The sequence below is a fragment of the Lepidothrix coronata genome, unplaced genomic scaffold (assembly GCF_001604755.1).
Source record: "Lepidothrix coronata isolate B3197 unplaced genomic scaffold, Lepidothrix_coronata-1.0 Scaffold282, whole genome shotgun sequence".
NCBI classification, from domain to species: Eukaryota; Metazoa; Chordata; class Aves; order Passeriformes; family Pipridae; genus Lepidothrix; species Lepidothrix coronata.
The window spans coordinates 28,591-55,130 of record NW_016690462.1 but is presented as its reverse complement, the minus strand read 5'-3'; the positions used below and the strand labels follow the sequence as shown (position 1 = coordinate 55,130).

The 26,540-nt window shown below is 39.2% G+C and overlaps 1 long non-coding RNA gene across 2 annotated transcripts; it reads right to left on the bottom strand.

Moving 5' to 3' along the window:
* LOC108508144 lies at positions 1-26,314 on the bottom strand. 2 transcript variants are annotated; one of them, XR_001878324.1, is made up of 6 exons: positions 26,228-26,314; positions 22,910-23,121; positions 11,415-11,568; positions 9,762-9,855; positions 1,363-1,435; positions 1-146 (listed from the first exon to the last, which is right to left on the bottom strand). It is a non-coding gene; the product is annotated as an uncharacterized LOC108508144 (long non-coding RNA). The 2 variants fall into 2 exon arrangements; XR_001878325.1 differs by lacking the exons at positions 1-146; positions 1,363-1,435 and adding an exon at positions 8,165-8,212.
* Positions 26,315-26,540: the final 226 nt, after the last annotated feature.

Genomic DNA, 26,540 nt, shown 5'->3' with positions numbered 1-26,540 from the left:
TGATCAGCTACTAAAGGATGTATAAAAAAAGGAGGACGGAAATAGGGGTTTCTTTCAAGGAAGATTATTTCCTGCTGTTGAATTTCTACATCTCAATAAAGTGCCAAATTCAGTCTTTGTTCTTGCAGCATCTACTGTGCGTATACCTAAAAACCGAAACAAGTAATATCGGTTACAATACCGAGTATTTCAACTTCATTTTGCATGCACAGTGATTTGAGGCCTTGACTATCTTATACAGATAATTATGTGATATATTACAAAACAGGGCCTACAAATCTTTGTTCCCTTTCTCAGTGGTTTTTTCATCAATCTTGTCTACTATTACAATTGGGTTTAGCATTCCTGATAATTTGAAATATGTCATTTTTATTGTACACACCCATATTCACTTGCAAAAAATATATTCTATGGATTTTCTATGAAAAATTCACTCTAAGCAGGATAATACCTCCAGAGTTAAGTGACAGATAATGAATAATGAAGAGTCAGCAAAAAGTGGTTAAAGTCAGAGCCTTACTAAAAATAAATTTAATACAGAGAAAAGTAGAAATAATAGGATATAGCAGAGAAGGGGGGCAGGGGGAGCCTCACAGACTGTTTTGGAATGATTCACATGCAGAAAAATGGGGAAAAAATCACAGTGGATCTGTTTCTCAGGGAGTTTGGTCCAAGTCTCACTGGCAAGAGTGAAGAGGCAGACTTCAGAAATATGAAGCAAGGAGAAAGACATAAAAAAATGGAGTGAGGGGAAGGACTTTGTGCCACTTTTTCCTTTTGGCCTTTATATTCTACACACATTTTCCTTACCCTCACTCATAAGCATTTGTCTGGGGGAAATTTTGGGATTGGGAAGTGATCCATGAGAATGAAGCAGCTTGAAAAGCATTATTTTAGTCTGTGGAATAAGTAATACTTCAACCAAGTGAGGTAATGGAAACCACTTCACCCAAGTCATTTAAAATTGGACTGACTAAGGCACAGGAGATTATGCTGAAGGGAACAATTCTCCATTGGCAGGAGTATGGACAAGATGACTTAATAGATCTAGTGTCCACGTGCCAAATCCTGAGATCCGGATCCAGTTTTTATTACTCTATCCTTACTAAAGTTGAACTTCCATTCACTTTATTGAGAGCTCATTCTGACACAAGAAAAAAAAAAACAACAAAACTTCAGGATTTATGCAAAAGAATGTGAATAAAAACTACTTCCACCTAATTTTAAAACTTAACTTGTTTCGTAATAATTATGAAATTTGAGTCCAAAAATAATGGATCTATATAGAGCAGTCCTTGAATTATTCCTAACAGCCTGACCAGAAAAGTTATTGTATATCTAGTTTAATTGGTTAACACTCACCAGAATAAGTAAAAACCCTGCAGATCACTTGAAATATGTCTTTATGTGTATGTTATGCTGTTCCTGAAAATATCTGTGAATAAAATATTGTGACGAAAATTTAAGTATGCCTTGCCATTTAAGCATGAGAACAATATTAGAAGCTGTCATTAAAAAAAACACATAATGTAAATATAAGCAACAGCATTTTTCCCTTTTCTTCACTAAATATCATTGTGGCATTTCAACGCAAATAGCAAAAGGTTTAGGCTAAATGGAGTCTATTTTTTTTGGAGAAATGTGTGTAAAGGAATCAAGGGCCTTCAGAGATTCTGCTAAATACTTATTTGTTTTACTTTTTAAACAAAATAGTACTAATTAAACCAAAATTAGTCCAGAAATGCTATTAACACATTTAAAATGAGAAATTTGAGGGTGCTCTGGGGACAGAGACATGTATTATGTATACAAAGCCTGGATTAGATGCAGTTAAATAGTTCCAATTTTCACTTCATTCCCATTCACACCACCACCTGTTGCCCACTTAGATTATTCCTGGCAAGGAAACAGTGAATGAGTTCTCCCTGGCACACTATAGAACGATCATAGACAGAAAAATCACAGACCATATTAAGTGTGCTGGGAAAAAAAATTCAGAAAGATAGCTGAGGTACCAAATTCTATATTTTTTAATATACCTCATTATGCATTATTAAAGTTAAAACTTCCTTATATGGATGAGAGGATTGAGAACTGTAGGACAGTGGAATTTCTTCCCTCCTAATAAAAAAGCCACAATAAAAGTTAGTCGCGACCCTACTAAAAATTTTGACACCATACTGAAAATTTTGAGAGCAGTTTTCTAATATTCATGTTTTTAGGAATTCTTGTTTATGTCTATACTGAGCATATGAAGGGATGAAATTTTTCTCATATCTTTCTGGAGTAAGGTTATTGCCCAAAACTACAGGGCTACAAAAAGTCTTGTGTGTTCCCAGAAGGGGAAGAACAGAAACCTTATCTGATTATTTATTTTCTGGTTTTTTTGTTGGTTTTCTTTTGGGTTTTCTTTCCTAGATGTACATAGAGGTTGTAGGAAACCTGGCATATCATATTTAAAACTATCATGAAACTGAAGTGAAACTCATTAGTGAGCACATACAGATATGGGGGAAAGAGCTGTGGTTGACCGTGGGCATGGGGACCAAGGAGGGAAGACATGAAGATATAGATATTGTTTATGTTGTTTGATTGTATTAGTACTTCACAAAGACCAAAGCACATATCAGGTCTCCCCTCAGGCTGTTCAAGCACAAGACAAAAAGAGTAATTGCTGCCAACAGAGCTTATGGTCTATACAACAAACTGCTGCAGTCCTCTCCAGCTTCAGCTATACCCTGTAGGTGCACCTGATTGCTTGGATCATTATTATTTTCAAACCAAATAAAATGTCTGTCTGCCTCTTTAGGTATGGAAGGCGCTGCTTTCACAGTATGCTTCATCTGGAACTGTATTTAAGTAAACTCAAGAGAACTCTATATAGGCAATACAAAATCATGTGAGATTTTTTTGTTGTTGTTTCAATAGACAGGGCTTGAGTAATGTCAGGGTTTGTGGCTTTTATTTTATTTGGAGGGACTACTTTTTAACGGAAGCAGGAAGCAGTCCTTGGACACAGTAAGTCACAATGTATAAATAGCTCTACCGAGAGTATAACAAAGGCTCTTTTGTGCTCTTTTGCCAGCACAGCCAATCATATATGCAACTTAGTAACATAAAAATACTTCATCCCTACTTGTGACACCGCTACCTTACAAAAAAATTACTAAGACATCCATTTAGAACTTCTATCAAAAGCACATTATTTTCTGTGCATTGCTTATGAGAAGTCATACAGAGGCTGCAATTATTTTCTTTAATAATTGTAGAGAAATACAAGAAATTTGTTGTTGTTTGATTATGAAGTAGAGCATACAGTTAGTTCATCTTGAATTGGAATACATTTGTGGAAATATGCTTCTCCATATGGTTTCATATTTATTTCTGCAAGGTGAATACAGTGACAGGATTTTTTCAAATTAGACTCCACGATTTTATATTAAATCAAAACCAGTGGAGTTCCTACTTAGCAAGCATTCTGGACCTCGTTTTAAGCCATTTGAAGGAGGTCTGAAGTTTATTGGATTTTAAATACATCCTTTTCTCCATCAAGGGTCTTTTAAAGGATAGTTTAATCTGTCTAATTCACATTCAGGAATTTCATTTTACATGCCAGGCTCTGGGACTGTCATATCCTTCGGCTTTTCATTCTTATCAAACGTAATAAAGCAATCATATATAACCAGTAGGAGTATTTTTTGATTTTTATCCAAATGCCATTTTCAAATCCAATTTAGGTCATATAGGATGCCAATTTTGTACAGTTAAGAAGTTAGATGGGTTTTCCAAAGAAATATTATCAGTAGTAAGTATAAACATATGTCAGTTCACTAACTCTTTAAATAAAATATCCAGTACATCGGACTTCATTCCCTCCTACACTTTCAAATAGTACAATAGGTCTTACTTGAGGCTCTATAAGGTCCTGATACAAAAACTCTCCAAACCAGTGGAAATCATTGGCTTTGCTAGTGGGGTTTGTACTTGGGCAAACTCCAATATATCCAAATATTTTACTGAGTGGGCTTGATGACATTTTGAGATTCATGACAGATAAGGATCCCGTGCAGCCTATTCCAGTCACTGGTTAGAATGGCTTCCAGTGAAATATCCTCTAGCTGCTCCATAACTTGAAGAGTATTATATCCTACTTGCAGAAGGTAAATTTGCTTACTGTCAGTCAATCTTCCCTCTTCCTCTTCTCTCCTGTAAATATAACACTGCCTTTTTACCTATCTAATAAAAGAAGCTTTTTCCCTTTTGGTCAAAAGCAATACAGCTTCTTCACAAGGTGTCAATTTGCATTTCTTAATCACAAGTGGGTTTTTTTCCCCAGGTTTATGATAGAATTTAGGAAGTATTTTTTCTCCCTGTACTTTGAAATAAAGAGGTTCCTTTATTTCCAACTTTAGGAGTAACCAGATCTAACTTCATGCTAATCCCTAAAGTCAAGTAAATTCTAAAAACTCCTTAGAAGTAGCACTAACGCTACCAATTACTTTCTTCCTCTGCTTAGTGTGATGCAAACTGATACAAACCAATCGAAGTGGGTTTGATTTCCCTCTGCAAATTAATTAGATGGCACCAAAAATTAGTAACATACCCAAACTGAATTAAATGCTAAGCATTTTAGTGCTAAGCAGTTTATTCCTTGTACATACAGAATATTTCAAGATTAATAAAATATTCATATATTTCTTAGGCTTAGTGAAAATATGAGTCTATCTTTAGTGGACCTTTGTACGCTAATGGGGATTGATGGGGATTCTGCCAAATCCAGTATACAACTCTCATTAACATAAGCCAGGTAAAGCTTCACTGTTAGCTATACTTAGGTAAAGGTTATGCGGTAGTATTTCTTATCTCATGTACATGAATATGTTTGGACATAAGAAGGACAATCCCTCCTTTCCTCAGTCTTCAAACAGAAGGAAAAAGAGGACTGACTTCCTGCTGGTTCTTCAAGCAATTGCTACGTCATTAAACCAATCTTTCTGATTTTTTCCAACCCCTTTTTTCTGCAGACAGACAACCATGCAGTATCCATTCGCTCATGAGCTTAGTCCATCCCATGGCTTATGCTGATAATGGAAGTAATTTAGAAGCCTTCACCACTTATTTTAAATTCAGGGATAGCATAATTAATCAAACATATAACAGCACTTCTCAACACTCTTTCAGATGAATGGAGCACAATTTTCAGTCTTAAATACATTCACATCCAAACATTCAAAAGCTTTCAAGCAACCGTTTCTGTGGTCTTAAAGGAAAATGTGAATAATAACTCAGAGTGCTGAGCCTGTCCCACTAACCTGGCCTTAAGTGAAGGGCACCTCATGGCAGCCTTTTCCCTAGGGCAGACGAGAAAAGGGAGCAGGATTCAAAACGCATTCCTGGCACTTTCAATAAGCAATTAATCTGCTCCCCCTTGAACAGTCGGCACACTAACCTTCATGCCAGCTCATTTATAGCAGCTGGTTGCTATGGTTCTCCACTAAAACCTTTGCTCACCTTTTACTGCTATAAGCCAAATCCTGCCTCCACTGACAGAAAGAAGGAAAGTAAGCACCCAGGTGATGCTCACCTGCTATTGCCCAGGTTTGCATGGAGGTGGGGAAAAAATATTTGCCTATCTCTAGGCCTATCCCAGTGAAAAGGGAATTGGGACAACCTTGTATCAAACTCCTTTCAGAGGCAATGGGCCAATATACATCAAAATCAAAGATATTGCAGTGAGTAAACATATGATCTGGACTCACATTGAGCGGTATGGAATCATCAACAAATATACAGGGCTAGAGAGATAGCTCTTCCCAAATATATAACCTGGGATTTTCATATTGTACCTCCTGAATATCATAGCGTTTGGAAGGATTTATAGAACTGAATCCATCAAGAAAGTGAACACATAGGTTTAATAGCAACCAATCATGAGTCAGATCAGAGAAACATGGAGACTTCCTTGAGATCTCAGAGTAGGCAGTCTCCATAGTTCCTGATTGTGTTTCCATCAGCTGTAGTTTAGAAAATTTATATCACCTCCACCGGAACAGAAAATAAAAAAAATTCACTTTGGTATCTCACAATATCCACACTTCAACGATCAAGTAAATAAGATTCATTTTACATTCACACTTTAGTTATTGTTATACAGCCAATAAAAACAAAATATGAAGCCCTACTGAAGAGTACTGATAGCATTTCTGAAGTGTCTAGGGAAATCTGCTGTCTATGAATGCTGCATAAATTCTGCCATTGTTTTCTGCAGTACTGCAAAAGGAGAACTTCCAAGTGTCATTCACAGCAGGAAATGCCTTCAGCCTACTTCTACGCACAACCAATAATTCTTAAGTTAATATCTGGTGGGCCCCTCCAAGCATTTAAAAATCCTATGCTTTCTGCAGTCATCTGGTAAGGACTGTATGACCTACAAAAATTGGTAGCATGAGTTGTGCCATCTCATAATAACCTGTTCTCATACTCAGTGATGCAAGTTGTGATTAGAAAAAAAGTAGCATACAGTGATTAAAAGAGATGCTTTTCTTTTTATGCTTTTTTCCTCTTTATTTGCAAAAGAAAAAAGTCCGACTCTGATCACTATTATCCTATTCCTACTCCATCCTTCCTCAAATCCCTCAGTAATAAAGTGTTGATGTTATTCACTGAGGTTTAGAATACAAGAATTTTTCCATTACACTTATCACTGCATTAAACTTGCTTCTCTTCCATAGGAAAGTTCCATCGTACCTATCTATCATATTATTTCCTATACAAGATCAGCCTTAAAATATCCCTGTATTTACAAACTTTTTATATGCCATAAGACTAAAAGAGCTGCACACACAGCATCAGGCCATGAATCCAGTCATTCTGTTAAAAATAGCCAATAAGGGATCTACAAAGAAATATGAAAAATAAGGCATAAGTAGCATGTTTATATATTCAAATTGATATATCAATCCAGACAGATGATAATGAAAGCTGCACTGACCATCTCATCGTCATTTTGTCCTCCAACTTTTTACACCTTTTAAGCTGGTCTATTTCTATTGCTCATATAAGTAGAACTTAAAGTGTTGAAGTGAATGGCTGTGACAATGTATGCTAGCTGAGGAAATCATTCTAAACTTTTAGCCACACCTCATTTAAGGTTAAAAAACCCACATCCTACCAAATAAATCTATTTGATGTTATGAAAAGTGTATTAGGAAGCCAAATTAGACAATTTCTAAAGTGTTTAGGTTTATTTTTTAAAGAAAGGTGCATGCTGGAAGATACTTCTATTTCTTAAAATCTGTGTTTTTCTATGAACTTCTGAAAGTTCAAAGAAATACCAACCCAAAAACCACAGAGTAAAAGACAGAACATTAAATTCTCATTGTAGTGTACACTAGAGTCATTTGGATGATTATGTGCAAAATGAATTTTCAAGCTACTGTGCTGTTCTTTAAATTTTAACATTAGCTTTGGAATAATGAATTTCAGAAGCAGACCATACCAACTCAGTTAGAAAGAGATTACCTTAAGTCTTCTTTATGAAAAACCAGGAAGAAGCAGGAACCTTAAGCTCACAGCTATGTCTGTTTTAACTGTGCTGACCCCGTTTGTGTTTCACTGCATTTGTGCCGAGAGCCTTGCTCCAATTTGAAAGGTCAGAGATTGGAGGAGCTATTCCTTATGGGCTGGATTCTTGTTTCTGGCTATTTGGTCATAGTACTCTTTAAATGTTCACCAAATAGACCTGGGTTTACATTTTTCAGATTCCATTCTTTTGAAAAGAAAGAGTTATTGTCTTTCAGTTCATAAGGCTAAAAAAGTCAAGTTGAAGTACATAAGTACAATTTCTCAGCATGTCTACTGTATCCTTATTTGTTCAATTTTTGAGCATTTGATTCAGCTCAAGCAGCCACCACTCCCAGTTCCTGAGCCTCAGCCAGGTCTCTCAGGCCCATTCACAATTCCAGCACTAACTTTCCATAATTATTTTATTTCCTTAATCTTCCCAATAGCTGGTTCGGCCCCAGGTGGGCCTCATTCCTCTCCAAGTTCAATAAGACAGTCTCTTACTCCCTCTGCTCTCCTGTCTCCTCCAATTTTGATTTTTGCTGGCAGCCTCACAGTATCTCCTCTTCTCTCTCTTATGCACACACAAAACCACACATGCATTCAAACAAAATAGAGAAAAACAATGGCAAGTTGCACTTTTCTGCACCTAGAAAGGAACAAAAAGACGAAAAAAAAAATGGGTATGAGGGAGAAAAGAGGACCACAAAACTCTAAAGAAAAAATGGGAGGAAAAAAAAGAAGAGTTTTAAATATATCAGTAGCAAAACGGTGAAAGAAAAAAAAGAAAAATCTTGCTCATAAATATAAAAATGAGAAAGAAAAAAAAAGGAAAGCTTTATTGGTGATGAGGAGAAGATGTAAAAGTGCAAAACACCTTAAACCCCAAATAACCTAAAGCTTCATATAGCCAATGCAGTTTCTACCTATCTGTCCAAAATATCTATCTTTACAAGTGTTGAAAAAGATGGAAAAACATTTCAACCAGTTTCATCTTACTGTCTCAGTCTTAGCTTATCACATTTTATTCCCAAAGTTGAAAATGTTAAATGCTAGAGCCTTCCTTCAGCTTTTTCCACATGTTAACCTGGAGTGCAGTAATTATGCAAGTGTAATGCTGCGTGCTACACCCTGGTGTAGCATCTAACTGTAGTCTTCAGAGACTAAGTCTGTCGGCTGCAGCTTAAGAAACTATTTAAATACATGGCTGATTTAAAGCTATGGCTGTGTCTAACCTGTGGAATACAGGCGTGCTTCCCAGCTCCAACAACCATGTGTTTGTGCGTCTGTGTGTGTCTGTGTGTGTGTCTGTGTGTGTGTTCCAGCTGCACCCTGGCTTCACGCTAACTCCCTTCCACCCTCCACCCCTGCACCCCAGTTTCCGGCCCAGCCAGGTCCCCCCCAGATGATCAGGGACATGGTTATGGCACACACCCCACCATTTAGACAGAGCCTCTGGGAGCCATTGAGTGTTATGTTTGCAGCAGCCTGAAGCAGAGCTTCGACTCTGGGTAATTATTTTGTGAGCAGAGCCTTGTATGAATATTGTTCCCTAATAGTTTTGCTGTGAAAGAGCACATCTTTTCTCACTCTCTAAAGCAGAGATTAGTTCATTTTTAAAAGAAATAACTTTAGCACCTTGTGCCATATTTAGGCAAAAGAATATGAGCACACAGCAGGACCAGTCTGTTAAAAAAGGACACACTGGTTTGGTAAAAGCAACCAGAGTGCTCACATGGCCACACCACCATGTACTGCACTGGAAGTGTTCTCATAGGTGTCAGTAGTTCATGCTTGGCCATCTGTATTTTGTCAACAATAGCAATTCACTTTTTAATGAATGTTTAAAGTCTCAATTCCCCCAGGAGTAACAGCTACAGAGAGCATCAGCTATTGCTGAAAGAACAGGGATTCTAGGAATAAACAGAATATTGTAGAATGGCAAACGGGAACCAGTGACCTCATTACTCTGGAAAATGTCTCTTTTTGAACCAAAAGGAACTCTGACAATTGTAAAGGTTTAGCGTTGAACAATGGATTTTTGCAGAGATAAAGTGAAAGCAAAATTGAGCCCCCTGTGTACTTATGGCAGTTCTTTATTATGTGCCATATATTATCATGTTCTGTTGTGTTTTGCCGTATTGTTGTTGCATCTTTATTAAAGGTGGGTCAGAAATAAAACCCAGATGTAAACATACCTGCACTTCCAAGGCACTTGGCTTAAGCTAAGAACGTGGCAGCTGAAAGCCATCCTCAGCATGTTTTGTTCTAGAAAGTTTATATTCTTCTTCTCTTAAAATGAAAAACAAGGGAAACATCTAAAATAGCACATAAAATATTGCTGTTGTAAAATAATTATGTAGAATGTTGTTTCCTACATTTTAAAGGAATATAGCCATGCAGGTATGGGTAATCATTCTGACTTTAAAGAGGAGAGCAATTTTGCTCTCTAGTCTGCAGAATACTAAGAACACAGGACACATTCTTGTCCTTAAGTCAAGGGATTTCCTTTGTTTAGGCTTATTAGGTGAATTACAGACTGGTGTCTTGCAGACAGACAGTGAGGTCTGCATTGGATTACCGAGTTGTAGGACACAAAACCATATAAAGCAAGAGATGTCATTATTCCAACGACAATGGAAGAGAAAAATATCCACTGCTGACAGGCCTACTTACTCACAAGTCCATTGGTGTCAACAGATATAGCAGTAGAGAGAGAATAGGTTAGGAAAGAGTTTGTTACATCTGGCTAAAAGGGAAGTGTGAGAGCTAAAGGGGAGAAAAATACTGTTTGTCAGTATTTGCCCTACTGAGGAACAGCAGACACATACTGTAATATGAAGGATACCACTTATAAAGAAGTAAGTAACCACATGTAGTATTTCAGCCCTGTGCCCCAGCTGCAAAACATTATTTGAAGTTATAATAGTTGCACAGCTGTGGGAAGGTGAGGGTCATCTATTTTACATACATATTCAAATTAAGAATGCAGGGCTGCTGGTACAGAACAGCAGCAACTATGTGGCCTCAAAGGTAGGAATGTATAGAAAGACAGTAAAAAATCTCTTTTGGAGGTGGAGGTGAACTTTTTCACTTCTATGTTGGTTGTGCAAGGTTAAGCCTGAAGACGGAAACTGGTGAGCATCTTAGGCAATTAAAGTATGGATATACAGAAAATTCAAGAACTGAAATTTAAAAAAATCATGAAAAAAAATTTGATTTACACCTAATTTAGGTGGTGACTAAATACCCCAAGTGTTCTCTTTTGCAATATTCAAATGTGTTTCTTGAATCACACATTTATCTATGGCTAGAACTGCCTTGACTAGACTTTCCTTACGCTCCCTCTGGATCTAAAACTAGATGTTTTCCACATATGAATGTGCCTGCACAGCAATACACAGGTCATATGTACCTCTTAATGAACTAGTCTGGGTACCAGAAGCTCATAATTTATCGCTCCTCATTGACTAATTTATCCTCTTTTGATATGTCTTCACAACCTTCCACTATGGTAAAGAGAAACAGAATTCCTGAAGTTGGAAGGGGCCTCAGAAGATCATCTACTATGAACCTGTGCTCAAAGCAAAGTCAACTAGAGCAGGTTTTCAGGATCATGTTCAGCTGGAGTTTGAAATGTCTCCAGGCATAGATATTTCACAAACTTCCTGGGCATACTGTTCCAGTGTTTGACCACCTTGACCACAGTGAGTTTTTTCTTACATTTAAATAGAATTTCTTCTGTTTGAGTGTACCAATTGTCTTGTGTGCTGCTGGGGCTAAGGCTCAGCAAGCTTGGGTTGTGCTTCAGGCACAGCTCTCAGCCCCTTGTCTGCAACCAGAATACTGACCTTGATCTGTAGTTGCCGAACTGCAGGCAGAGCAGGAGCTGTTTGCCTGATACCAGAAGTCAGAATCTTGCAGCCTTCACCATCGTGAGGGTTTTTGACACCACTGGCTCTGCCTGCCCCTCTCTTCATACAGCTGGAGTTCAGGGTCTTGCAGCTACAAGGTATTAGAAAAGATCTCATCAAACTCCTTTCCTTGTCTCTGATGCTATGCAGTCTGTAGACCTCCTGCAGCTCTTTTACTTGGTGACACAGATCTTCTATCACTGCACACCTTCTGCAGCTGAAGACACCATCTTCTCCAGCCCGTGTCATGTCATGCCAGGCAGGCAAGTAACCACCACACAGCAGCTCACTCACCCACCTCTACAGCAGGAAGGGAAGAGAATTGGGAGAAAGGTAAAATTCATGGGTTGAGATAAAGACTTTTTAATAGGACAGAAAAGGAAGGAAGGAATCAGCTAGGTTGGAAAAGACCTCTGAGATCATCAAGCCCAACCTTTGAACAAACACCACCTTGCCTACTAGATCATGGCACTAAGTGCCACATCCAATCACTTCTTAAATACCTCCAGGGACAGTGAATCCACCACCTCCCTGGGCAGCCTATTCCAATGTCTGATCACTCCCTCTGTAAAGAATTTCTTCCTAATGCCTAACCTAAACCTCCCCTGGCTCAGCTTATGACTGTGCCCTCTTGTCCTACTACTGGTTGCAGGGAGACGAGACCGACGCCCACCTGGCTACAATCTCCTTTCAGGTAGTTGTAGAGAGTGATGTCTCCCCTGAGCCTCCTCTTCTCCAGGCTGAACAACCTCAGCTCTCTCAGCTGCTTCTCATAGGACTTTTTCTCCAGTCCCTTCATCAGCCTCGTTGCCCTTCTTTGGACACACTCCAGCACCTCAATATTTTTTCATAAATTGAGGGGCCCAGAACTGGACACAGTACTCGAGGTACAGCCTAACCAGTGCTGAGTACAGGGGAAAAATCACTTTCCTGGTCCTGCTGGACACATTATGATGATAATAAATAAACTGTTGTTATTATTGTTGTGGTGGTTGTTGTTGTTGCTGTTGTGAAGAAGAAGAAGAAGAAGAAGAAGACAATGATGACACAAGTGATGCACTTGCCCACCCCTACCAACAATGCCCAGCCAGTTCCTGAGCAGTGGTGCCCAGCCAGCTTTCCCCCTAGTTTATATGCTGAGCATGACACCATATGGCATGGAATATCCCTTTGGTTATCTGTCTCGGCTGTGTCCCCTCCCAGTTTACTGTGCCCCCAAGCCTACTCACTGGTGGGGTGGGGTGAGAAGCTGAAAAGTCCTGGACTTACTGTAAACACTGCTTAGCAACAACTGAAACATCAGTGTGTTATCAAGATCATTCTCATATTAAATAAAAAACACAGCACTGTAGAAGCCACTAGGAAAAATATTATCTCTATCCCAGCTGAAACCAGGACACCTCAACGAGGCATTCCTTCACCCATGGACCTGCAGAGCTGTATCCTCCCTTGATGCCACAGGAAGATGTTTTAGTTTCTGCTCCATGAGAGGTCACCACCATTGCTGAGTATGCGTACACCATCCTCCACAGTTTCTGTCCCCTTCTGTGCTCCCTTCTGCTCAAACTGGCACAGACCGCTGCATCTCCTGGTTGCTCCTCTTAGCTTGCACTCTGTCATACATCTGCGTCACACGGGTATGCCTAAATCTCCTGAGGGACATAACCCAGCTGGTACAAGACCAGCAAGGCATGTCTCCCTGAAAATACAATAACACGTGCTGCCTTCAACATTGCCAACGCTGGGGAAGTAATTCTTCTCCCTGGATTTGACATTATTTGCTGCATATTGATACAGTACTAACCACGTATAAAAAGCAGACATTGTTATCTTCTATTTTTACTCTGTAGTGATTCAAGACTCAAGTAGGATCTGCTTGTGTCATTGGAAATACTTTAAAGGCGTCGTTTGATCTTCAGGAAATGGATACTACCTAGTCATTTGCTCTGGGCAGTTCAGTTTTCCTTTTGATTTTAGGTGCTTCCTTGGTCAGCTAGTTAACTAATTCACATAATGGTTTGAAACACTTGTGTACTGAGAATCTAGACACCTAACTTAGGGGACTAGTTATTCTTATACAGATCAGAAGAAAAACACTTAAAGGTAATTATAATTTTACCCTACTGAAATGTCTGGAATTTAGATCCAAAAAGAATAGCGATGGCCCTAAATGGTACAGATGGTACCCAGGTACCCAAGTCTCTAAATCTTCACGGACTAGACATTCAGATGCACAACACATCTGCTCAATGCATGAATGAATGCAGAGTTCGTTGTGATGCCAAATGAATAAGACTTAGGAAGCTGGTTCCTGGTGTTGGATTCAAACTGTTCAGTACTGTCCACAAATGTAATTCTGTATCTCATTCCTATTCCAGCAAAGGTGATGAATTAGCAACTACTAGCTGCTGAGAAGAAGGATTTAAGACCTTTGATAAACAAATTCTACTTTTAATTACGGCAAGGTGAGAAAAGTAAAGTGAGCACTGCCATCATTGACCTGCAGTCAACAAGGAATAAACTGTCAAGATCAGAAATTGAGTCACTGATTCTGTATTGGGAATTGTGACACTCTCTAAAATAGAACCACCAGGAATAAATTATATAATATCATGTATAATAAATTACATGAATTGAGTTGTTTTATTTCTATCTGGTAAAATAGGTCAAAGTCTGTACAAGTAAAATTTAACAGGTAAATGACTATTCTTTCCCATTAAGGCCAACAATATAGAATAGACTGTGTATATCTATCCAAACCCTCTTTACTTTCCAAAACTGCCTACTGAGAATGGACCATGGTCTCTGCTCGTTTCCAAGTCATGCCCAGCTGCTCTTTTGGAGATCAGTAATTGTCTCACAACAAAACCTTGCAGGGTTAGCAACAGAGTAGCAGTACAGACAACCCATTCAGGCATTCATAATTTTCTCTGGAACAGTCTAATCTTCTGTTATATGTCCTTAAAAACTGCAAAATCTAATACCAATTTTGCACTTTGAAAAGAGAAATTTTTCAGAAAAAAAGTAAATTCATCAGTTTCTTTTTATTAAGAAGTGGGTTTAAAGACATATATTTTTGAATGAAAAATTAGCATTTTAATTTGGTTTTCCAAAACTAAAACATCTGTAATAGTGCTGCTTGCCTATCCATCTGTCTGATCAACTTGTTCACCAGTTCTCCTTAAAAACTTCCAAGGAAGTGAGCAAACGTAGAATACAAAAGGAGCAAGAGTTAATTAACATTCAAAGAAATCTGTATTTCTTAAGTTCAAGTCTTTATACAAGATATAACTATGTCTCAAAAGCTTAATTTTAAAGGATAATGCTAGAATTTGAGGTAGAAATTTTAATTACACAAGAGATCATTCAAACCCTGTGTGTAGCAGGGTGAATTTATGCTGATACTTTCGGTCTGTGTTTGGCCCCAGCCACCTGTAGTAGTTTATATTCTTCCTGCCAAGTTCACTGATAAAACAGTGAATTTGTCCTTGGAGGGAGAACTTCTGTATTAACTATTTCAATTGGTGTTCTACTATTGGTTCACTGTCTGCCAAGGGCATTTGAAGGAGAAATTGAAGAGGAAGGGAGGAAGGCTTGACCCCCGACTCAATTAAGAAAGACCCCCAAGGCATACTGCACGTGCGTGAGGGGATTTCCAAAGTTCTCGTGCTGAAGGGATGCACTTACATAGCCAAGAGGGTGGGACTGAGGGCCTCTGGCTGGGCGGTGCTGGCCACACCTGGGAGGCTGAGGTCACTCAATTAATTGTATAAAAGCAGACAGTGCTTTCTTGGAGGTGAGCTAGCTTCACACCAAGGACAATGTTGCCTTTTGGTGGGGACGCCTGCCAGTTTGTGAACTTACTGACTCGCCAAGGATGCAGCCTCTGCTATGGGTAATTATAGGGATGCTAGGTCGGTAAGATAACTTTATGGGCAACAACTGGGTAACTGGGGAGGTCATGCTGGGGGCTTATTTCTCTCCTCCTTCCTCTCTTTTGGGTTTGTTTGTTTTGTTGGCCACCTCTTCGTAATAAATATCAGTTTTGTTGAGCTTGCAACGGTGTCATGGTTTTCAAGATTCAGTATGTTCTGAATCCTCCCTAATACACCTATATCTGCATGCAAGGCTACAGTAATAACAATCACCTCATAAAAATCACAGGTACTCAGACTGGTAACCTGTTCTGCTTCTTATAGGACACTGTGGCTTTTAGAGGGGCAGAGCATGAAGACAAGAAGGAATAAGCATAAGTTGGAACACAGGAAATTCTGACTAGATATAGGAAAAACAAAACACACAAACATTAGAGTAGCTGGCCAGAAAGCATGTAAAGTGTCCATCCTTGGTGATGCACCAAATGTGACTGCACCAGGTCCTGCATAGCCTGCCTTACCTGGAAGGAGATTAGATTACACAATCTCCACAGGCTCCTTCCAACCCACATAATTTTATGGCTGTTTACATGAAGTCTATGAGCAGAAAAGGAAGAATTGGTGAGAGAACTTAAATCTAGTACAATTAACCCACAAAATAAAAGTAAGTCTTGAAATAGATTCATATTTCATTGGCAACTAACATGTGCTAAAGGATGTCTGTATATCTTACTGGACTTCTTAGTCTTTTGTCTTGTTCAGCTGCAGTTATCACTGATCTATGTAATGTTTCTGTATTCAGCAAGTTAAGTGAAAGATATATTTATGCAGAGAGATACCAAGGGTATTGGAAGGTCTAACCCTAGTCAAAGTCAAGTGGATGTAAAATTCTTGAATCTTATGCAGGGTTGAACGACTGCCTTAAGATCATCAAAACAAATAAGACAGAGTCTTAGAGGAAACAGTCACAAGAGTGTAGACTTCAGGAGAAATATGAAATATTGACCTGAGTGCTGAAAGAAAATGAGACATTGCAAGTAAGTTAAAAATGTTATTGGTTGTTTCTACTGTTTTCTTAGGGAATGGGATTTTGTGCACATCCTTTACAAATAAACAGAATTGTAGCAAAATGTGTGTTTTACCTGACTTGTACTACACTTGTAAATTAAAACAAATCTGCGAGGCACAGACAATGAAAACTGGAATGAAAGAAATGAGCTGTGCAATAAAATTGCCAAACACATGTGCTTTGTGGTATTTGTGAGCCCTGAAGGTACCTAGTCAGCACACTAGTCACTCCAGAAAGATACAAGTTTTCTTTAACAGGAAAGTTCCATATAGGTGTCCCAGGTAGCCTGTTTTGTCTCAAATGATGCCAACCATGTATGTTTAGGCAAAGTGAATTGAACCCAAGTTTTTCAGGCAGAACATAAAATTTGTGTAATTTTGTCTCACTGGTCATTGCTAAGGCTAGAGCTGGCTGTTTAGCAGTCCCATGCTATATTTCCTGTTACCCTCCTCACCTCTCATGCTATGGTGGGATGAAGTAAGGAACTTTCAAAGAGAAAAGCGAAGAAGGCCTTATCACCTCTTTCAGACAGAAAGAAATAACTGCTAATTCAGGCAGCCTAGAGTCCAAGCCAAACACTTTTGGCTACAGAGGTGATCCCAGACACTTCTATCTTTTCTTTGGATATTAAATACTGCTATCCTTTGTTTAAAAAAAGATCCATTGAAGCCATGTGTTTTGTGACTGGAACATTCAGCTTTTCTGAAACGAGAGGGAAAACCTTGCTTCGGTTAATATTTAAGTCTTTATTCACAAAAAAAACCAAAACCAACAGTAGCCTGAGGCTAGACCATGCACATTTGATACAATACAGACAAGAGTCTGTATTGGAATTGTTTCAGATAAATTTCATCGAAGGAGAAAGGTGTGAAATAGTTTCTATATGAAGAAGGTTGGGCAGATCAGGATTGTTCTGCTTGGAGAAGTAATATAGGTCTAATAAAATACTAAGAGGCAAGAAGAAGGCAGATAGAAGTAACAGTTCATGGATTTTTCCCATACAAGAACTAGAGGTTATCAAATAAAATAGTAGCTGGCAAGCCCAAAGTAGAGATCCTTCTTTGAAGACACTTCATACAAGGTACACACGAGTTCTGTGAATCCTTTTTACAGGATATTGCAGGTGCTACAATTTTATATTGTGTGAAAAGTGGTTAGAAATATTCATGGGGAAAAAAAATCAAGGACTAATAACTACAGTGTTAAATGTCACATGACTGACTCCAATTTGCACTGGCACTGAAAATTTCAGTATATATTTGGCAGACACATTTCTTAAGCATTTACTACTGGCTATTGTGAGACAGGCTGCTCAGCTGGAGAGGCCTTTGGGCTGCATGGTGTGGCCATTCCTATATTCTTAAATCCTTTATCTGAATGAATCAGAGCTGCACTTTGCAATGAGGCTGCTTCCAAAGACAGAATCCAAAGTTAACATAAGGCTCTGTGATTTTGAGCAGAACCACCACCCTGCAGTTCCAAAACTCCTTCTGAAACTTCCTCATCTATTCCCAGCATTATCTTATGAAAAGAACAATAAATAAAGAACACTTTGCTTTAAAAAGTCCCAAACAGTTTCTCTGTTATCCAAACCAAAACTCCACACTTTCCTGAGGTTTCTCTGCCAGAACCACAAAAGACATTGGCACATTCTATAGGTTCAGGCACCAGTAAAATCCAATATGTATCTAAAGAAGACTGATTGCCTGTCCTTACTGCAATGATTTTAAGGCCCAGTGCTCCACAGGGGAGAGATACAAGACAGCCAGGAAAGACATTGTGAAAACAGACAGTGAGCATATAAATCACCAGTGCAACTCAGACACGGCAGCTAGGAAGAAGACTCCTATTTGGAAGATATAAGAAGAGGATATGGAAGAGGAAGTAAATCTTTTGATATAGATAAAATGCAGAATACTGTGGGGACAAGAAAAGAATCATCCTTCTGCCTCCAGTGAAAACATTAGCTTTATTGAGCCAGGAATTGGAAAGGGTTATTTTTTCCTTGTGCTGAAATACCTCCAGACCATAGCTGGGAGAGGACTGGGGCACTTGCCTGCATTAATTTAATCTAGTATGGAAAAAATATATGTTCTTATGATGAATTTCTAACACCAAAGAATTTGTCTGTTTTAATAAGCCCAGAGAACCTAGGTGTCTGGTGATTTCTTGTCATAAATCAGGAGCTCATTAAAAGAAAAAAGTATGAAAAGAAGGCAAAGATTCTGGCAGGAGTCTTGAGAAAACAATTGAAAAGCATTTTTGAAGTTTCACTCATTTTGGTGCAATATGTGCAAAGGCCACAGCTCTGAGCAGTAGTAGTTCTGAAGTCTGCCAACTAAGTACCTTAAAGCTCCTGAATGTACTGAATTTTAGACCAAGGAGTCAGCTTTCTGCCTGTGCCTGGATATTGCCTGCTTAGAATGACACGCAAAGCTGGGGTTGTGGGAGGGAGCTACAGGAAGTCATGCTACCTGACCAACAGGAAATTCAAAGTGCATCAATTCTAAGAGTCCAAAGAGCTGTTGAAAAGTAAGATAAGGTTCAGAAGGGGATTACTGTGTCCTAAATGTGATATTTTTATTGAGAGGGCAATGCTTAAATTACATTTTTATGAGCCAGAGTGGCATACCATCACTTTTTCATTTTACTGGGAAGCTTGCTGTGCTTCTCTGGTTCACAGCTGCAGAACGGATTAATTTTATCCTCTACTGAATGAGACCTTCAGTCCCACTGTAGCTTCTTACTTGGAAGCAGCATGTAAGGGTACTACAAGACCAAAATTATTATATCATCAGACAGAGTAAAAGAGAAATAGGAATAAAAATGGATAAAACACTAAGACTTGATTCAGGAAAACATTTATGGGCATGTTAGCCTTAAGCATCCCTGGTTAGTGAAGCACCAAAGCATGTTCTTGGGCTTAATTGAAGTTAATGGGATTTACACAGGTCCTGAAGGTAATCATATGCTACACTGCTTCATTAAATCTGAATACAAGTATTAAAAGGCAAGGTTTATCCTCAGGGAATTCCATTGAAATACACAGTGATACAAAACTATAAATCATTTTAAGGTATTTATTACTAAAATTCATACACAAAAATGTGCTAAGGGAAGTGCAGGGTGCATAAGAGCTGAGCCTCAAAATAGCACTTTGTTTAACAAGATATCTGAGACATAAGACCTGGTTCAGTGTAAAATCAGAAGGAACTACAATGAAGCCAAGGCCAATGCAGCTGATATCAATATTAAACCCCAGAGAAGAGGATTTTCTAAAAGTATAGGGGGAGGGGAAGAAAAATGGAGAACAGGTCCCCAGAGAACATGATAAATGGCGATGGGTTAGACAATATAGTTCTGCTTCCAAAAGCCAGGCTTAATCCTCACTCAGGAGTAGACATTGTGCCACATATTTAATCTATCCCTTAGAGAGAGTCAAAGGATCAAAAGCATCACACAGATACTTAAAGGGAAAGGTCATATTCCCATTGAGGACTAATGACTATATCCGTTCCTGCGAGCATGGGGATTTCTGGTGAGGGAACTAAAACTGCAGTGTTTCCCGCATTAACTCTGGCTGTAGGGTGTCTGCTGTCACAACAGCTTCTTGAACCCTTCCCCTTTACTCCAAACTACCCTCATGATGTGAGGTTGCAGCTCCCCATGTTTCTCCTACAGCTTTTCCATACCTTTCAGCAAAGGGATTTCTTTAACAAAACTAAGCTCCGTGATCAGATCACCCAAAGCCACTGCAATGTCTCAAAACTACCAAAGCCTTTGTGGTTACAGAAGAATTGTAGAGAGCTGCTATAATTTAAGAGCAGGGATTTTTTTTCCACTGTAGTGGTTCAATGTGTGTTGTGTGCACACATGTGCTTCAGCACAGATGGAGATTCAAATGAATATCAGACCCTTTGGTGTGAGTTCAAATTTCCTGAAGGTGTTGGAATGTCTGTAAAACATCAGATGCCCTTTTGGTTGTTTTTTTATAAATACATTTTAATTCTCTGCTGATTTGACATTTCACTTTATTTAGGAAAAATTGGGAAAAAAATTACAACATATTGAAAAAACTTATTACCAAAAAAAAGAACAGGGAAAGGGAAGGAGGCTTGTGTGTCCCTGGCAGCTACCTGCCTTTCTTATACAAAGCCACCTATGATTCTTCTACAACCACAAACAAGCCAAGTTTTCTTTGTGCTCTGTCCAGAAAGGAAGTTCAAAATATGTATATCTACTCCAAAGCTATTAATCTTTTTTTACAAGATTATTGAGGAGAGTAGAGAACCATTGTCATATTTCTTAAAATAAATTTTCCCCAAAGCTTCAGGAATCTCTAAAGTAAGGTTTAAGATATCCTTTCTTTTTTTCTCTCCTAACACATTTACCTCATAAACAACAGTTACTTTCTGACTGGTTTACTTTTATATTAATTATATCTATTTTTCTGTTTCTTCGAGGGGAGAAAAAAAAAGGGGAGGCTTTAGACCCCTGCATAGCTCACTTTAGTTTCACCTTGCTACTGTCAACCCAGACCCACAGCGCTGGAGAGGTTGTCCACTCACAAAGGTTGAAGGATATACTGAGTTGAAGGATATATTGAAAGAGTTTCTATATGGTCAGTAAGATCAAAAAACCAACAATCTTTGAACCTTTTCCTTTTCCAAAATGGTTTCAATTGCATATTGAAAGTAACATAAGGCAAAACAGCAACAAAAATCAGAGTCAGGCCCCTAAACAAATGTCATCACTGCTTAGACTTCAGTGAGGGTGTTAATTATTATCACAAAGTGAGGAAACCACAGAATTGTTGGACCAAACACACGTTTCATGTGGAGAAAGTAGTACAAACAAACCAAAAACATATATAATTTTTCATGGAGTAGAGAGAAGATCCATCTATTTATTCAACAAGCCTCAGGGATCCTCCTCTGGTACAAACTATCTAACCTAGTACAGTACAACTTGCATCCCAAGACTGTCACAGCCTTCCTTATGCCTATAATTTATTAACTATCTCAGCTATGAGATTACAACTGGGATAATTCTGAGTGTCATTAAGAAGGAGGTTGTTGTATAAAATCTACATAACTGTACCATGACACCAACACTGGAGAACCAACCTTCTCCCATACACCCACAGTCACCATTCTTTAAGAAGACATTTAAACTAAACTTAAGACATGCAATTTTTCCACCTATCTCTAGGACATGGGATAGAACTACTAAAAGGAGTGCTATACCTTATGGATGAGCCATGCACATGGTGAAAAAATGTACTTCTCACTGCAATATAGCATAGGGAGCAGTGATGCACATAGTTCAGAAGTTATCCCAGAGAACAACACACACTGGGGACTTCACATTAAGGTGGTAGAAAGGCCAAAGTAAGCAGGTTTTGAATAATCTGTCTAAAAGGTATCCTTTTCCCCCCTTTAATATCAAGGTGATTTGTTACCTGAATAAAAAATAACATATCCTACGCATATAATACAGGAACATTATCTAGCCATGTAACAAGGATTTTGTTATTTATGGACCAATCTAGGAACACAATTACTTATAACACTGAAATAAAAATAGAGATTAGGCAGTTCACTGATCTGTACTCTCAGAATTAGGAAGGACAGATCCTTTCCTGGTATGCAACCATCATGATGAGCAATTTTTAGAGCATCTCCTTGTTATATACTGATGTTATATATGATAAAAAAGCTAAGCTGACACACTTAGGTTATGTCTTTATTACCACATTTTCCTGAATCAGAGCTGTGCTGACAGACCTTATTTTTAGACTGATATCCAGCAACTTTTCATAGGTATGGACAATGGGTGTATACTGGTTTCAACAGGTGAAATGTAGGTTGAGAGAAGGCAGGAGAAAATCTCCAAGTGCCTTACAAAGGTGATGGAACAAATTTCACGAATTGAAACTTCAAGTCAACCTTATTGAACCCCCGGAAATTCCTAATAACAGAGTCCTAGAACGGGTGCACTGAATACAGTTAAACTGGTTTAGTTTAAGTAACTTCTAACTTAGGTCATTTATCACTAGCAATTTGACCTAACTTAGCTTAACTTAAACCATGTTTAACATGGTCTAATTTTTCAACTGACCCATAACAATTCTATTACTATATTTTTTAACAAATTATTTTTTTAAAATGTCTCATACTTTGAAATTTGCAAGTAAAACCAGTTTGCAAGCAAAGCCAGTGCTGCAAAACCCACACCTTTCCTTGAATTTACTGCCATCTTTTTAGAAAGTTTATTTAAAAGAATATAACCCAAATATATGCTTTTCTATGAAACGCACTTTTCAAGTTCATTTTGCCAGAGAAAATACTAATTTTCCAGAATGGCATATTTCATTTGCTACCAAAAGGACTGACTGTAACATAAAGCGGGTGGCTCCTTAAGAAGAAAGAGAAACAATTTGACATGGTAGGTCTGGTATCCTTCTGCAATATCAAATGAAGCCCTACATTTTCAAAATGATGCATGGGAACTTAACCACGTGGTGCCCATTAAAGTCAATGCCAGCTCTCATGGTTTATGAGGTCACCAGAAGTCCTTGATGGAATTACACTCCCGTCCTGCAGGGCGGATTCTCTTGTATCAAAGATATAATCAAAGTCTATAAAGTCAACAAAAACATCTGCAGTCAGTTCGCTCAGATTTGGATCACGTATTTCCACTGGAAAGAGAGAAACAAGAGGGAAATAAATTACTGAACAATTGTTAGTGTAACAGCATGGCATGGGTCTTATGTTGATACATATTCCTGTATCGAAGGGGGAAATAATGTCTTCCTGTGGTCATGCTCTAGGCACCTAAATGAAAAGAGAAACACTGGGGAATATTCCTCAGAAAAACAAAAGGACATCCTGTGAGACTGCAATTACAAAATAATTCTTTAAGCATACCTAACAGCTATCATACAACATACCAAACAAGTATACTTGAAGAATAAATAATCTGGGTTCTTTGTGCATCGCATGCATTTTTAGAATTTGCTGTACCGGTGCACATATGCCAGTTTTGTATTTACTGAACTGAATCTTTTAATATCAATCAAAATAGTAACATTCAGCTTCCAAAAATGAAGCCTGGCACTCAATTTGCAAAAAGACTTTGCACATTGTTGTGTTTTAAAACACTCAGTAGTTAATAAAAGACTGTGGTCTATTGGTGTATTGGTTTTCATATTCTCTCTGTTGGAATATGATCTTGCTTTAGCAATAAACTGATATGTTGATTGAATACTTTCCAATTCTCTAGGTTTCTAGTAGAGTTCCTGGGGATGTATCACTAGCAGAACAGTGACTGCGGTAAAGAATCTTTCTTGGAAAATGAAAAGCCATGGTACCTCTGGGGTATCCTCCTATGTAAGACAGAATCATTTTCTTCAAAAAGTAGGCATTTGTCAAGCTGCATGATGATATTCATTGTTAAAACATGGACCAGAAAGTTTCTAGAAATTTGTCCGCTTATCAAACATAGTCAGGATTCAATCAGAGTACGAAGTGTCCTAAGCTAGTTAAGAATTTAGGGAGCAATTTGTATGCACACATGCATTAATACCTTGCAAACAAAGGTCTAGAAAGAAGCAGACATGCTTCATGAAAAAGATTTGCACAAAGCAAATAAATAACGTCTCTTAGAGAAGCAGCAAATTTGGAAGCATAACAGCCAATGGGAAAAAGATTTATCACCAGGCGTTTTCATGGGTGGATGGCGTCTGTGGTTTAATTAGGTTTCTGTTATCCAGGGCTACATTAATTAGGTTTTTGTTATCCAAGGTTACCAGTGGGGTACCCTGGACCTCCAAAAACATAAACAGTGCAAAACTTATTTTACAGCAGCTCACAAGATGGAGAGGAAAAACAGCTGTTGTTTCAACATGGCACCTCTCTGAACTAGGGAATATAGGTGATACAAATATAGCCATACTGCTTCTTGATTCAGGTGACTTCACACTTACTGCTCTATCTATCTACAGGTTGGATAGGTCACCCACTGGATAAGTGTGAATTAACCATAAAAGGAATGCAGTGCCGTATCAAATTAATTTCTGTAGCAGATGTGGTGGCCGTGGCAAAATTTCAGAAGCTTTGAAGGGCCGATCCCAGTGGTACCAAGGCTTTTCATTTTCCAAGAAAGATTCCTTTAACACAAGATGGAGTATGTTTTCTTCTGTCTTTTGTTTTAGTTTCTGTTATTACTATTCTTGGAAAAGAAATAGCATCAGGAAAGTTCAGAGTGGGGCAACATTTTCATTACAGAGGATTGAATCACCCAGTAAAGGATAAAATTTACAGCAGGAATCCTGTGAAAGAAGCATTGTGTATGTATGTTCACATCCAAACCTTATGATATAGCCTGTAATATTTTACTTTTTGCAGCCAGGTTGCTTCCCTTGCCTTTGCTTAAATGAGCAGTCAGTATACTCACAGCTGGCCTGGGCTATTCCCCCCTCCCATCATTCCTTCCCCCCTCTGAACATCAAACTCCAGATAAATTTTACTGATAAAGCCAACACTAAGTAGAAAGAAAAGTATGCATTCTTCATGCTGTACAGCTGAGCAGGGCTAAATGGCTAATAAAAAGTCCTGGGCAACAACTTTAGAACAGGGAAAGGGCTGGTGCTGTGGGTGAAACTGAGAGGAGAGGGAGGCTGGTGGAGGGGGACGTGTCAGTCCTTGAGCTGGAGCCAATGCCAATCCCTCTACACAGTTTGAGTAACACTACCTCAAAAGTGCATGGTTTTTTCTGCAAAGTGTTTGACTTCCATCTGACGGAATTTTGTGTGAGCTGAGATCAAAGATGTTTGAATTAGTTTTATAAACAACATAACTTAGGTAGGTATTTGACATGGGTAAATACTTTGTCAGCAGCATAGAATTATTAATTATGAATTTGCAATCTCTCAGCTTACACTTCTGCTCTAATGCCCTATTTCTGAAGAAGTATTCACAACCACGATACAAAGGCTGGAGTATTACATAGCCCAGGCTTTTAACGCGCTTTTTACAATGAAAATATTAAAATACCTATCATAGAATGGCCTGGGTTGGAAGATACCTTAAAGATCATCTAGTCCCAAACCCCTTGCCGTGGACAGGCATATCTTTCACTAGACCAGCTGTCTCAGAGCTCCATCCAACCTGGCCTTGAACACTTCTGGGGATGGGGCATCTACGATCTTTCTGGGAAACCTGTTCCAGAGGCTCACAACCCTCACAGTAAAGATTTTTTTCTAATATCTAATCTAACCCTATTCTCTTTCAGTTTAAAGCCACACCCCCTTGTCCTGTCACTACATGCTCTTGGAAAAAGTCCTTCTCCATCTTCTTTGTAGGCTCCCTTCAGGTAGTGGAAGGCCGCAATTAGAACACCCCAGAGCCTTCTCTTCTCTAGGCTGAATAATACCAGTTCTCCCAGCCTTTCCTCATATGAGAGGTGCTCCATCCTAATCAACTTGATGACCCTCCTCTGGACTCACTCCAACAGGTCAATATCCTTCCTGTGCTGGGGACCCCAGAGGTGGATTCAGTATTCCAGGGGAGACCCCACCTTGAGTATAGGTATTGAGAGACTGCAAGTTCTTAATTAATAATTCTATGCTGCTGGAGCTGTCACTTAGGCTAAACCCGTGAGCTCCTTCAGCCTTGCCCCCCAAAGGCGCTGTGTCACCGGTGCCTCCGCTACGACCGCGGGCGCACTCTCCTGTACCGAGCTCCTCTTTTCCTTCCCGTCACCCTCAACCGGCTGGGGCGGTACAGAATCATGCAAACCCTCACCGTTTCAGCAGGCCAGCGCCGGGAAGCAGGAGGTCGCCGTTCCCAAAGCAGCCAGGAGCGACGGCCCCGCGGAGCCGCGGGCCCTGCGGGCGCGGTGACACGGCCCGCGCCGCCACCGAGCGGGGCCGCCAGGGGGCGCCCGAGCGCGGCCGCCCGTGCGCCGAGCCGGGATCCCGGAGCGGGGAAAAGGCGGGGGAGCGTTCAAAGTCTCCATGTGGAGGGCAGATTGGCGGACATTTACACCGAAGCGATCGCAGGGTAAAGTCCGGCGCTCGGCCGGCACGTTTCGGGGAAGGCAGAAACGCAGGGAGAG